Source organism: Lynx canadensis, chromosome B4, assembly GCF_007474595.2.
Source record: "Lynx canadensis isolate LIC74 chromosome B4, mLynCan4.pri.v2, whole genome shotgun sequence".
Classification (NCBI taxonomy): domain Eukaryota; kingdom Metazoa; phylum Chordata; class Mammalia; order Carnivora; family Felidae; genus Lynx; species Lynx canadensis.
This window is the reverse complement of record NC_044309.1, coordinates 107,367,969-107,384,037: the sequence shown is the minus strand read 5'-3', so window position 1 is coordinate 107,384,037 and position 16,069 is coordinate 107,367,969.

Genomic DNA, 16,069 nt, shown 5'->3' with positions numbered 1-16,069 from the left:
ACATTGAACAACATATGAATTAGACACATACACATATATTAATATAAAGCAAGATAAGTACATACCAAATTCATAATAGTAATTATATGTTGACTATGTAATATATATGTTCCTACTTGTATATACTGAAGAAAGAGGGAGGGATACCCAAGAATCAGAACACACAGTGCTTCGATATTATTGGTATTGTTCTATTTTTTACATGAGGTGGTTAGTCCATGAAAGTTATACCTAAACTTGTATGGGTATGATTTTATCTTGCAATTTAAAAACTTGATCATCTGTCTTGTTTTCTATCCTTTTACATATTTCTCAGCCAATAATATTCTTTCCCCTTTTTTTAATGCTGTAACAGCATATTTGCTGGTTATCTCCCACTCATAAAACTTCCGGATTTTAGTTGTCTCCTCGCCAGGGAGGTCTTCCTTGATCTAAAGTAGGTCAGCTCCTTTGTTACATTAGCCCCTGTCCTCTTGTGCTTACATGATCTTAACACTCAGCTTTCTCATTAAGTCCCTTTTTTCTCCACCAGGCTCTAACCCCACTGGGGAACATAGTAGTTAGGACAGAACTTGATGCAAATGGATAATCAATAAATATTTCTTGAATTAAATTATTCTCTTTTTGGCTAAACTTCTTCAAAGAGCAGTTTATCATCATCATGAAAGCTTGCTCAGGTCTAATTTACTCTTCATTGTTCTAAACTATGACTTCTGTGCCCACAAATCTGTTATATTTGCTTTCAGAGAGGTCACCAGTGGCCTTGTAATGGTCTTTAGTTAGTGTAAATCCTTAAACAATTTGACCTCTCTGGATATTGGATACCCCTAAAGGGAACATTCCGTAAATTTCTCAGCCATGACTGAATGGTTTGTGTGTGTCAGAAGAAGTGAGAATGCTTCCCCTTAGATCCACACACATCTTCAACATAGTTCTTCTACTTCTCCAAGTGTCCTCCCTTTCTTCCTTAAGCTCCATATGCTCTCTTGCCTCACCAAGAATTTGTCCTTGTCCCTGACTCCTCCTGTTTGATACATTACTCTCACTGATCATTTTCCCTTAGACAACCTGACCACCATTTTTAAAATTATTACAGTGTCCTTACTGCTCCCTCTAATTACTCCTACACCAGTACACCTTCTACACCCACCTCTCTCTTTTTTAAGTTTGTTGATTGATTGATTGATTGATTTTGAGAGAGAAAGAGCAAGGGAAGGGCAGAGAGAGTCGGAGAGAGAGAGAATCCCAAGCAGGCTCTGTGCTGTCAGCACAGAGCCCTACATGGTGCTGGAACTCACAAACTGTCAGATAATGACCTGAGCTGAAATTAAAAATTGGATGTTTAATTGACTGAACTGCTCAGGGGCCTCCCACACCATCTTTTAGTAAGAAAGAAAGAGAGGAGAGAGAGAGAAAGAGAGAGAGAGAGAGAGAGAGAGAGAGAGAGAGAGAGAGGAAGGAAGGAAGGAAGGAAGGAAGGAAGGAAGGAAGGAAGGAAGGAAGGAAGGAAGGAAGGAAGGAAAAAAGAAAAAGAAAAAAAAGAAAAAGAAAAAGAAGTCCATTGTTATTTCCTGCTTTGAAGTTTGTAATTACTCTTCTTAGTCATAGGATACAGCTTAAATTCATTACTTTAAACCATAAGGCTTTTCACATCTGACAAACTTCCTCTCAGTCTTCCATCATTCCCTACTCTCTAACCACTCCAAGTGATGTGACTTTTTTTTAAAACACATCCTAAACTTGCACACAGAGCTCTACTCACATTATACCTTGTGCTAAAGGTTTCTTTTCTTCTGCTGCCTTATTCAGAAAATTCTAACATCAAAGATTCTAAATTGGGGAAAAGAGAATGTCAGAAAATCATTTGAAAATCTGATTTACAAAAGATATTAAAACCTTCGTCAAGTAAGTTTATACCTGCATACACAATTTTACATAGAATTTCATGAAAGTTGCTCTGCCTTATTCATTTTTAATGGATAAATATTAGTTAAATAAATTGCATGGGAAAGTACTATGTAAATATGAGGTATTCTTCCTCCTCTCCCTGAAATAGAAAAATCTTGCTATGCACTTTATTGCCTATATATAAAACCCAGATTAAATTGTTTTCAATCAATTCTGAACAAATTGGCAATGGTATCAGGTTGATCATATTTTAAGACAGTTGATATGGTCTCTATCCAAGTCTGTAGGATATCAAGCAGTTGGGCATTCCATGAAATTATGCACACATTCCCTGAAGTCAAATTAGAGCACACTAGGAATAGTTAGGGTTCAGAAGATAATTATCTGAGCAAAGCAATAATGTGTGAGATTATGGAAAGCTAGCAGGTTAAGACTGCAGTCATCATCGCCAACAATCTCTTGCCTCCTGTTTAACAACGAAACCTTCCACAAACGTGTAGTATGCATTACTCCATGTTAGTCATTATACTAGATGCTAACAGACAACTAAGAACAAAAATGGTCTCTGATCTTGAGGTTCCTTTATCTGGAAAATTAGAGCATTTTTACACCCAGTTCCCAAGGAGATAAAGAAGTTAATAATTTATTCTTCACATCCAGATATACATGCTAAACCTTGAATATCAGTATCATCAACTCTGATTACCTACATGAGTTTGAAATGCAAAACGAACATCACAGAAATGCCAGCATGGACCTAATAAAACTCAATAGTAAACAACACATATATTTATTTTTTTCAGTAAAAGCATGGCATTACATAATCAATCTTACTCTTCTATACGAGTTACTCATTATGATTTTGCTGCATTGAAGGTTATGAGGTCTGAAAAAGCCAATTAACTGGGCAAAGGAACATTGGCTGCTTTCAAATGAAGGAAACTCTGTTAGGTCTGAGCCGTGCCCACAGTTCTGTGGCACAGTTGGTTAACCATCTGACTTGTTTTAGGCTCAGGTCATGATCTCATGGTTTGGGTTCATGCCCCTAGTCAGGCTCTGTGCTGACAGTGTGGATCTTGCTTGGGATTCTCTCTCTACCTCTCTCTCTGCCCCTCCCCTGCTTGCTCGTTCTCAAAATAAATAAAGAAACCTAAAAAATAAAAATAAATAAGTAGATTAAAAGAAGAAACAGTAGACCTTAATATTTTAAATGAATAGGAGGCTTTCAAATTTATGAAGTATGTGCAGTTGTGATCACTCGTTCATCTTTTACAATCTTCTAAATTATGAGATTTTAATCTCAATTTTACAAGTGAGAGAAGTAGGCGGACCTTGAAGCAATTGAACAAGTAGCTCAAGACCAGTTATCTTGTAAGTGTCTTACTCTATAAAGTCCAGGACTCTTAACCCAGCTAGCAGAGTGACTGTCTGAGAATCTCATCATGAATGGAAAAAACATCAATCTGTAGAAAAAAAAGTCAAAATGAACAACCTGTGAGGTGAGAACAAATCACCTAATGTGCAAGAAACCCGAATGTGATACACTGTATGTTATCCTGCAAGCCTTATGTAGGCATGATATTGCTCCCATTTGATCTAAGTAAATGCAAATTGTTAAATGAAGAATAGATCTTTCTGGCTGATGTCTTCTTAAAAATGTAAATTAAGAGTGGGGAAGTGAAAAAGTAAACAAGATTTTTGCCATTCTCTTGAATAACATTACACTGAAGGTAACAACTCTGAGTTTGGCCATCTAACAAATACTTCTCTTACCTAAAGAGACACATGGTCTAAATCAGTAGCTCTCAATGCACATACCAGAGCAGAGACCGGAGAGACCCCTCCACCTACCATGTTACCCTACAACTGTTACACAGCCATTGCTCCCTGGTAGTTACTGCAGAGACTTAACTTCCCCGACACTCAAGCGGTTAGCACACCTCAAAATCTTTTGAAAGAAACCAGTGGCTCACACATTATTTGAGTCGATATCCTGACTCCTTCTTTTCCTTTAGCCATCTTCAGACCATCAAAATAAGCAAACCTAGTTGTGGACCTTCAGCCTTGATTCTGATAGTTCATTAGGGTCATAATTGAGTGAGTTTTCTGATATTATTTGAGAGAGCAAATATTTTTTAAAGATAAGTAAATTAGACACTAGGTTTGCAGATTAAGGTAGAAAATCAAGAATTCCACGTGGGTTTTTTTGTTTGGGAAGAAGTTTCTTCCATCTGTGCACAAAGAGTACTACAAAGTGCCAAATATTAATATGATTAAATATGGGTTTGTTAACCATTTTTTTTCTTTTTCTTTTTCAAGTTGGGGAGGGACAGAGGGAATCCTAAGCAGGCTCTGTGCCCAGTGCTGAGCCCACAAAGGTGGGTAATGCTTGATCTCACCACAGTGATATCATGACCTGAATGGAAATCAGGAGTTGGTTGCCCAACTGACTGAGCCACCCAGACACCCCTAACCATTTTTCTTAAAACTCATTATAGGCTTATTCAGAATAAGTTTAGAGGCTAAACCTTGGGTTTACCAGAGAGCAAAAAACGTTTTAAGACATTTAGCAAAACAGAATTCAGCATTTAGCAGAGTGATTGTCACATAGTGGATGCCATATAATATTTGTTAAATGACCTGGGAAAACTATTTCACTGTGGTTTGAACAATTATGAGAACAATGCTGATGAATTCTTTGCATTTTATCCAACACACATTTCTTTGGTGCCAGTGAGGTATAAATCAATCAGCATATATTGTACCTGGTGAAAATTCAAAGTTAGATTTAAAATAGTCAATTTTCAGGGTGCCTCGGTGGCTCAGTCGGTTAAGCATCCCACACCTGATTTCTGCACAGGTCATGATCTCATGATTCAGGATTCCGGAGTTCCAGCCCCCTGTTGGGCTTTGCACTGACAGCATGGAGCCTGCTTAGGATTCTCTTTCTCCCTTTCTCTCTCTTTCTCTCTCTGCCCATCCCCTGCTTGTTCTCTCCCTCTCTTTCAAAATAAATAGGTAAACATTTTTTAATAGTGAATTTTCCAAAGAAATTGAATTCTAATGTTTTCATTTTTCTGTTGTGGGGTGGATTTCACGAACACCTACAAGAAAATTGTAACAGGTAGCAAGAAGAAAACTCTGATACTCTGAGACAGAGAGAAGGAGGTTACTAGAGAAACCACAGTATCTATATTTTAAAAATATATGTATATTATTAATTATATATTATATAGTACCTTATAATGTAATATATATGATGATTTAAAATCATTTAGCTTATTTTATCTTTGAAAGTTATTTTTGCAAAATATTTTTGCTTTTATGTGGACAATGGGTTTTTAAGAAAAATTATAGCAGAACAGTTACTATTTGAAAAAAAAACACGTCTTAGATTAACTAGCATGTTAGAAAAATACAAATCAAGAAAATGTGTATTATTGATTTCTTGTGATAATTTTTACAGAAAATGACCATTTGATATTTCTGATTACAACTATTATTCTCTATGAGACCTTGCTGAAATGTTTTTACATGTAAGATGTGCTAAAACTCTATTAAAGAAGTTAGTCAATTATAGATAATCTATGGGTTAAATGAGGTTTCTATCAACGGACTAAAGTGGTTGCTGCTTGAAATAGGGCTGTTGACTGAATCTCTTCATGAAAATGTGTTCCCTATTGACTGGTGCTTAGGGAACTTGATCATTCGTTTTAATTTAGAGACTATAGTTAGTGTCCCAAACTCTACTTGAAATTTCTTTTATTAGTCTTTTTCACAAGGGAGCCAAACTGTTACTTCCTCATAAACTGCCCCGCAATTTTCAGGGATTACTCTAAGTGTGAATTGTCAAGTATTCCTTCCAGCTGCCTTCTGTCAGGCTATAATCCCGTACTGAGCCTGTCAGAGGTCACTGAGCTCTTGACTAATACACTTCATTAGGGAAGGAAAGCAGAATGTCTCCAGGACACAAATGGCAGGAGACATACAGCAGAACTGGGCATTACTTAAAAATAAAAATACACTAAACTTTAAAACCACGAAATTTTCAGTAAATTTCCAATAATTCAGAACAAAAGTTACTATATCAAACATTTAAAATCACTTGACATTATCTTTGTAATATCTGATAAATTTTGAAATTAAAACTTTTGACCTATTAATAATGATGAGTGAGTTGTTAAGAACAAGACTTATAGTAGTAAACCTGTTCCTTTTTCCACAATTGCCACCTTCAATCAACTTTGGGATATTTAAATTTCATTCTTTCCTGATATTTAATATGGTGCTACATTTATTTAAACGTTTGAAACCCATTATATGAAAACCTACTTTTAGTGAAGGTGGAAATCTGCAAATATAGGAAGTGGTAAACTTTAAATTTCAAAAAAATGTATCTTGCAGAATCCTTTGGTACATGTGCATCTGGTTGTCTCAATAAGACATAATTAAGAAAAAAGTTTGCCAACTATTGTGTAATAGACTGATTTAAGAATCAGAGTTTAAGCAAATCACTAAGTATTTGTTCTCTATTTGGTTTTGATGCTAATATTTCTTTATTATTGTTGTGGTTTAGCCTTACAGGAACAATCTTGAAAGACCATTCTTCAGTTAGAAAGATACTAACGTGTGTCATGAAACATTCTAAGAAATATTTTCTTCTTACTTCATTGCCAAATTTAAATAATCTTAATAGAAGGTAAGGAAAGTATGCATATATGAAACCATTTTATGTAGAATAAGCTAAAAAATCCTTTTTTCCTACATAAGATCAATTATTTCTTAAAAGCATCAAAACTTTTAGTCGCAATTGTCAAAACTACCAAATTAAGCTATATTGTTGAGAAATGTAAAGTGAAATAACCAGTATCTGACTGCCATACTCTCTTAATTGACAAATAGGTTATTACTTTGGGAAAGGCTTCATTCCTTTAGGAGATGATTTACTCTGTCATTTAAAAGTGTCACTTAAAAAAAGAGAAAAGAGAAAATGCATCAAAACATGTTGAAAAATTTTAAGAAGCTATATATTTAAAAGTTAGGGATAGGGAATCACAATTTCCTTCTCACTGTAGTTTGCAGTCACCCGCTGGACCTCCATGGCAGTGGAATTGAATACGTTTTTTCTAAAATCCCAAGGCTTCAAATTAGGGATCAGGAGTAAGCTCTTGTCAGCAGAGGGCTCATGGGTCTGGAATTTAATTAAAGTTCTTCTAGTGGTCTGAACCTTTCTCACATTTTCATCTTTAATGTACTTCTGGGAATCAATTTAAAATTTCTTTCAAGGAAATTCTTGAGTATCACATTTGAAATTAATTACATTTATACGAAAGATAAAAAACGATTGGAAATACAGAATTTAAAAAATGCAATACATTATTAAAATACTAAGAAAATGATTATGTTGCAATGTGTCTATCTGTAACAGTGATATCAGATGGTAGACTTCCCAGTGTATTATTAATCGCAGCCCAAGAAATTCCTGAATTTGTAGCAAGGTGGGTCCCAGTTCCAACTGAGATTCATTCTTACTGAAATAACCCAGGGAATGGGTTTCTTAGACATCCCAGATATAAAATAACAATTTTATATTATTAAATTCAAATAGAAAGATTGTAGTCTTGGAGGTATTTTCTCTCTTCTTACTAGATTAATATATTTTCATAGTGTAAGAAAATGAAGGATGAGGAAAACATGTCTTGTAAATGAGGAAACGAGATATTTTACCAAGATCAAGGAAGACGTGAAGGCCAAGAAGGCTGGCATGAAAGCTGTCTTCAGTATTTGGATGGCTGTTATGTAAAAAATGTTTTATATCCTTTCTCTCTTGCACGAATATGTAGAACTAGGATTAATGAGTAGAAGTCAGAAAAATAGGTGTTTTGATTCGATTTGAAACATTAGAACTATGTAATTCAGAGAAAGGTAGTCAAAAAGTAGTGAAATTGTCTCCATAATGGTTCAAGAAACTGGGTGGCAATCAAGAATCTACAAAGAGGGCTGCCTGGGTGGCTCAGCCAGTTAAGTGTCTGACTTGGGCTCAGGTCATGATCCCATGGTTTGTGGGTTTGAGCCCCACGTCAGGCTCTGTGCTGACAGCTCAAAGCCTGGAGCCTGCTTCAGATTCTGTGTCTCCCTCTCTCTCTGTCCCTCCCCCACTCATGCTCTCTCTCTGTCTCTCAAAAATAAATAAAAACATTTTTAAAAAATCTACAGAGATATTTCTGCAATGGGAGAGGGCTGGGATTATACAGCCCCTAAGACCTCGTTCAGCCCTAAAATTCTTTGCTTCTTATGTTTAGAATACACAGTGAAATAATACAAACAAACCTAGGAACTGGGAGTTGAAAAAAAAAAAATTTCCAAAAGCTGGCTCTGTGCGTATTATGTGCTAAAAGCTTTAATTGAAAATCTGAAGTATATAACACAAAGAAGAGTTTCATAAGTAATTTTAAAATGATAAATTGGCAATGAGCATGTATATTTTGACTTTTAAAAATATCACTTGCTGGTCTATTTTTTCTTTTCTTATTTTATATATATATATATATATATATATATATATATATGAAATTTATTGACAAATTGTTTTCCATACAACACCCAGTGCTCATCCCAAAAGGTGCCCTCCTCAATACCCATCACCCACCCTCCCCTCCCTCCCACCCCCCATCAACCCTCAGTTTGTTCTCAGTTTTTAACAGTCTCTTATGCTTTGGCTCTCTCCCACTCTAACGTCTTTTGGGGGAGGGGAAGGAAAAAAAAAAAAAGATCTTTTCTTATTTTTATCCAGGCTGGGGCAAGGAAAATAGAAAACATAAATGAGACCGTAACGTTCTCATGTACTAGGAAGCAGGAAATGCTTCATAAATGATTGAGATATGTCAAAGAATACAAAAGCCAGCTTGAATGGGGTTACCATTGGCTAAATCACTGACAATACGAGCATCAAAATAGTTGATAAAAGCAGATTATAACACACTGAAAAGTAGAAGAAACTTTTTTGTTATAAGTAACATTTTGTTATAAGTAAAAAGATGAATTAGTTGAAAGTTTGTTGAGGACTAGGATATTAGCATGGTATGTACAAAATACTTATTAGCTATAAAAGGCAAAAGATTAACCTTGCAGTGGAAAAATCTACTTTAACCAAATGATCAAAATGAATATCCACATGGAACTAGTTGAAATCATACACTATATAACAGGATGCAATAATAAGAATGTGGTGATGCCTGTGTTGCATAACCTGAATCTAATCATTTCAAACATTAGATAAACCCAGTTTGAAAGACACTTCTGCAAAATGAATGGCTTGTAATCTTCCAAAGTGTCATGATCGTAAGAGTTGAGGAATTGCCCCATTCTGAAAAACACTAAAGTAAAATGTGAAATGACAGCCAAATATAACACATGATTCTGACCTGGATTCTTGTGCTTACGAACATCATTGAGATGACTAGTGAAATCTGAATGCTGTCTGAGGATTAAATGGTAATAGTGTATCAATGTTAGTTTCCTAATTGTGATGCTCATATTGTGGTTATATAGCATAATGTTGGTAATGGATATAAAGTATTTGAGGATGTTGAGATATTGTCTCAAGACTTTGCACTTAAATAATTTAGAAAAAAACATTCTATATGCTGTATACTTTTAATTTTTTGTAGGTTTGTTATCGTTCAGATTATATACATAATATTTAATCATATTTAATAATATTATTATAGTTTATCTTTGGACTTAAGCTATGTAAGGGCTGCTATTGATTAAGGTTATCTAACAGCATAGATTAGTGAACTAATTACTGAACTAGTAATTAGTGAACTAATTACAGATTTATTTGTAATTAGTGAACTTAACATGTTTGAAAGTTTTAAAGTCAAGGATCAATGATTATCTTTCATGATCATAATTATTTTTTAATTTTTTTTAGAGAGAGAGTTTAAGCAGAGGGAGAGGAGCAGAAGGGGAGAGAGAGAGAGAGAGAGAGAGAGAGAGAGAGAGAGCGAGCCTCAAACAGGCTCCACATTCAGTGAGAAGCTTGATGCCACAACCCTGGAATCATGACCAGAGCTGAAATCAAGTGTCAGACACTCCACTGACTGAGCCACCAAGGTACCCCATTACCAAAATTATTTTGAAAGAAACTTTTGTATTAACAAGAGATTTGGGGATAAAGCAAGGAACAGGAGGGCCTTAGAGTATACCTGTGGTATAATACAAACATTACAACTAACTACATGGTTAGTTTCAAGCATATCAATTAACTTTGTGCATAATTTTTTTCCTTTTTCTTTTTTTTCTTTTTTTAGAAAGAGCACATGAGCCAGAGAGAGGTCTGAGGAGAGAGAGGGAGAGAGGGAGAAAAATCCCACGCAGGCTCCATCTCAGCACAGGGCTCAACATGGGGCTTGATCCCACAACCCTGAGATCATGACCTGAGCCAAAATCAAGAGTTGGATGCTCAACTGACTGAGCCACCCAGGTACCCCTTTCTATACTTTAAATGGAGCTAATAATGCCACCCTAGCTAGGCTCTTGTATGGATTAGGTAAATCATCACATCAAAGAGCCCTAGTATAATGTTTAACACATAGTTGATATCCACCCACCCTTTCTACCCATTCACCAAATATTTATTAAGTAGTGTTTGAGATCCTGCATAAATTATGCAACCTCACATCTGTAGCCTCAAGAATTTCATAATATAGTGAGTAAAACACGCACATACACACACACACACACACACACACACACACATACACACACACACACAAATTATATCTAGAGAAAAATGAAATGAGAGATGTATGCAACAGAGATATTGAACAAATACCACTTGCCTTGGAAGGAAAGTTCAGAATAAATAAAAACATTGTTCAACTCCAATTCTAATGTTAAGTGTCAATTATTTTATTTTATTACAGAATATGTAGGAAAATATGTTTGAGAGAAGACTATGTATGAGAAGGTTGTTGTATCAAATAACATACAGTATTCATGCAACAACATAATTTGGGGGTCATGATATCCAAATAAGGATGTCTCTATTAAACAACCACCTTCACTATTCATTGAAGACTTACTCTGTACAGACATTTTACATGTATAACTTAATCTTCGCAATGATCCATTGAGGCAGGTCCCATCACTGTGTACACTTCACAGGTCCTAAACTTTTCTACCTACACATACTCACATACTAATTTTATCCAGTCTTATTCATTTAAATAGTATCTCTCTGCTGATCTGAATTATTTGTATCCTCAAATCTTTCTATCTGAATTTAACATTCATGTATAGTACTGTCTATACAGTACTGTCTATATAGTACTGTCTAGGATGTTTAATGGGCTTTTCAAACTTAGCAAACTGAACTAGCTTCTTTCCTTATTCAACAAAATGTGTTCTACAGCCTTTCCCTATAAGCAAATGTTGACCACCCTTCTGCTTAATCAAGCAAAAAAATGTTGAGTTATGCATGACTGTCTTCTCTCATTCCCCTCATTCTACAGTCTACTCACAAAACCTACTAACTCTATTTTCAAAAATATCTTTTCAGAACTCACCTTTTATTATAATATCTTTGCTACCGTATGGTCAAATCTTCTCTTAAACCCTTGGCTAAGGTTTTGCAATATCCTCCTAATTGGTCTCATGATTCTTCCCTCACCCTCATTTCAATCTATTCTTAATACAGCAAACAGAATTATCCTGTGAAAACATAAGTCATGTCAGGACACAATTCTGCTCAAAACATTTTCACTGCTTCCCAACCCAACCAAATAAAACCAAAGTCCCAGAAATGACCCAGAAGGCCCTAAGGGGCTTACAACTTCTCCAGTTTCCCTTTCTCTTATGTTGCTCAGAACTTCTGCTCTTTCTATTCCCTTCTTAGAAAGCTTTTTCCCTTATATTTGTAGAATCTTCTTCCCCTCATCCTTAAGGACTTTTGTCAAATGCTATCTCCTCAGTGAGGTCTTTCCCGATGTCCTTGTTAAAAATTCATACCCATTTACTCCCACACCCTTTATCCATCTTCCTTATTTTCATCCCATTTTTCCTCAGAAAACTTTATTAACATTCTACAGATTTTTGTTATTGCTATCTATTGTCCATCCCCCCACCACTAGAATGTAAGCTCTGTGGCAAGAAGGAATTTCTGCCTATGTTGTTCATTGCTTTTTCCTGAGCAACTAATACAGTGCAGACACATATTAGGCACTTAATAAATACTTCTCAAATACGTTAACAAACGTGAACAAACTTGCCTCATGTAGCAAGGGGCAGTACCAGGGCTGAGGTAGTGTGACTCCAGAGTCTGTGCTCTTACTTCTTGTAATATTACCTCATCTTCTTGTGCTGTTACTTCTTGTAATATTAGTTCATCTCCACCTCAATCCTGAATACCCATCCTTTCCATCACTGTCAGTAAACTGGACCAATTCCCAGAATTTCTTTAATGTCACAACTCTGACAACATGTGCAAATTGAACTGATCAATGCTGAATATTGTTGTTACAGAAAGGTGGGCTTAAAAGAGGATGCAGTCCTGGAGGAATTTAGAACATATAAAATAGGGAGATCTTTGACCGTGTAAGGTCAAGTCTTGACAAAACTTCATATGGTTCTAGAGTCAGAACCTGAAGTACATACTCTTGAAGTATAGCTGTTAAATCCCATAACTGGTTTCTAAGCACTAGAAAGTTTTATGTGTTGCAGATTATCTGTAACATACACACACTCACACAAACACACACACACACACACACACACATCACCACTCTTCTCCCCTCTAAATTGGCACTGATATTCCATAATATTCTACTCCCTAAACATAGACACACCTGCATAAGTTAGTATGAAAGCCAAGTTGACAGCATGTTTTATGCATTGGCTTATTTCTTGGCCAAAGATTTGTTTTCTGTCATGAAGACCAGGCTTTGGAGCTGTTTTTAATGCGACATAATAGAATACATATAGGGAGATCTCAGCCAACTTAAAAAGTGTATATTGAACACCTCCTCTGTCCAAGGTGGAATGGGGTTGGAGAGAAGGATAAAGCATAGCTGTGTCGAGAAGTGGTTCACAGTTTGGATGAGGAGAGATAATTAATATATACATAAAATAATTGCCAAAAAACTAAGAAATAAATGGTATTGCAACTAAAGAGAATTAAGATAAAAAGATGAAACTATGAAACAAAGTAGTTAAGAAGGCTCTGTGAGGGAATGAAAAGAACTCTTAGTAAGCACCTGCTATGTGCCAGGTGCTTTGCATATATTGCCTCACTTAATCAACATGGTAACCATATGGGGTCTGAATTATTATGTTATTTTTATTGGTGAGGAAATTGCGTTGAAGTCAGTCCAGGAAGAATTTATTGCAACCTTATTGCAATCATTTTGTATCTTCAGCCAGGAACACAATGCCAAGCTTGCCTGAAGATGCAAAACAACTGCTTTGCTTTCTACCCTTTATGAAATGTCAGTCTTGGTTGAGACGGTTGCTCACAAAATAGGTGGATGTAATCTGAGTCTCATGTTGAACCATACTAAGAAGGCTTAGCTTACTTTCTGTGGGAACAAGAAGCTTCTCCCCGAAAACATGGGTCCCAAGGAAGTTTTTCCAAAAGTGGTAATACCCATGTTGGATCTTGAATAATGAAGATGGTGAAACTGATTTTCTAGGCAGAGGGGATTGCAAGAACAAAGTCACAGAGTTCTGGTTCCATATGGCATGTGCATAAGTCAAAATCTTGCTAACTATTACAACAAGCCCACCTCCAAAATGTATATTGGCCAAACCTAATCGGAGTTATTTTTTCTCATGCTTGTGCTCCTGATGTCAAAGAGATTCTTCACAAAGTGGTGATTGGGGGACCCGGGATCCTTCCATATGAAGTCTCCACCACCATCAATGTGTGGTAAGGTCTTCGAGCTTTGTGGCATCAAATTGAAAGAAAGAGAAGAGAGCCCACGGGAGGTTTTCATGCACCAGTTCTGGAAGTAATTGTCCTCACTTCCATTCACCTACAATACTGTGGTATGATCACTCCTATCTGCAAGGAAGGCTGAGAAATGCATTCCATCTTTTTAAACAGGAAGGAAATAATTTATTTTCATGAATACGTAGTGTATCTGCCATTGTGAATGAATTCTGTTATTGCTGTGGAATAAATTTAGATGAGAGAGAAAGAAACAGCTGCATCATGGAGAACTTCTAATTTCATGATAAAGAACTCATAAAATATTCATTTTCTAGAAATAAATATGTAAGTAAGTGATAGTTAAAACCATGCTGCTAGAGGTACACTCAACGTGTGAGGAAAATATAGAGAGTAGTATTCTGGGAATTACAAAGGTTTAGGAAACAATCAGAGGAAAAACACTTAGGATGGGTGACCAGAAATAGATGAGCAAGGCAGTATGGGGAGAACCAGGAAACTGTAGCATCAAGGTTAGAACTCAAGATTATAAACAGAATCAAGATGGAAATAAGTTACCAGCAGGTTCAAATGCAGGATTTTTTATAATTTAATGAATAAAAATTGCTTGAATGGGAAAGCAAGAGGTATTAGGCCAAAAAAAGAAATTGGAAATGGAAGACAGAATGTCATCCTGGAGCATATATTTTTCAAAGCACTAACAATGTTGTGGGGCTCATCTGATGTGAAGTTTTGATCCTAAATTGTGTTCTGGACCCAGTTCCACTGCATGTTGAGGTGAGGTGGTTGCCCACACTAACAAGCAATGCTCCAGACACCAGTTGAGTGTCCTAAAAGTTAACTCATATCTACCTGTCGATAGCATTAGATTCCAAAGATTAAGGATTCAGTCCCACAAACTGCTCCCTGCCCCCAACTTCAGATGCCAACCACAAACCCGGGTTGTTACCTGTCCTTCTGACAGACTTGTTATAAAAAAGAAGTTCCCAAGATCCCCTCCTCAGGTTCAATTAATTTGCTCTAGCAGCTCACAGAACTCAGGGAAACATTTTACTTACTAGATTACCAGTGTATTATAAAGAGATAACTCAGGAACAGCCAAAGGGCAAGGCACAGAGAAAGGGCCCAGAGCTTTCATGCCCAATCCAAGTATATGATTCTTCTGGCATCTCCATGTGTTCACCAAGGTGAGGCTGTTTCAACACTGTCCCTCTTGGAGTTTTGCAGAGGCTTCATTACTTAGTTATGATTGATTAAATCACTGACCATTGGCAATTGATTCAACCTCTAGTCTCTCTCCCCTCCATGGAGGTTGGAGATGAAGGGGGAGTGGTACTAAAGTTCCAACCCTATAATCCTATGTTTGGTTCCCCTGGCAACCAGTCCCCATCATTAGGTTACCTGAGGGCTTTTCAAAAGTCTCCTCATTAACACAACCAAAGACACCTTTCCTACTCTTATCAAAGGAAATTCCAAGTGTTTTAGGAGTTGCAGGAACTAACTGAAGACCAAGCATATATTTCTTATTAATAAAGCACAACACCACAGATACCAATTTCAAACTGGTATTTTGTACTTCTATCTTGACCTATCTCCATGGCATTCTGTTGTTTTTTATTGATTTCCCCGCTTTCTGTTTGTAGTACAACTTATTCCACAGATACGTCAATTTTTTTGACGTATTGACTCTATTTTTTAAAAGAATCCAATGTGGGGGCACCTGGGTTGCTCAGTTGGTTAAGCATTAAGACTTCGGCTCTGGTCATGATATCACAGTTCATGGGTCTGAGCCCTGCATCAGGCTGTGCTGACAGCTCAGAGCCTGGAGCCTGCTTCAGATTCTGTGTCTCCCTCTCTCTCTGCCCCTCCCTGGCTTGCATTCTGTCTCTCTCTCTCTCTCTCAAAGATAAATAAACATTAAAAAAAATAATAAAAAAAAGGATCCAACGTGATTCCTCTATTTTTAATATTCTTTTTCCAGACTTCTTGGAAAATAACATTTTGATCCATTTTAAAAATGTTTATAGTAGCATTATCAATAATAGCCAAATTATAGAAAGAGCCCAAATGTCCATCAAAACTGATGAATAGATAAAGAAGATGCAGTGTGTATGTATGTGTATATACATCTTTACTCAATTGATGGACATTTGGGCTCTTTCTATAATGTGTGTGTGTGTGTGTATATATATATATATATATATATAATGG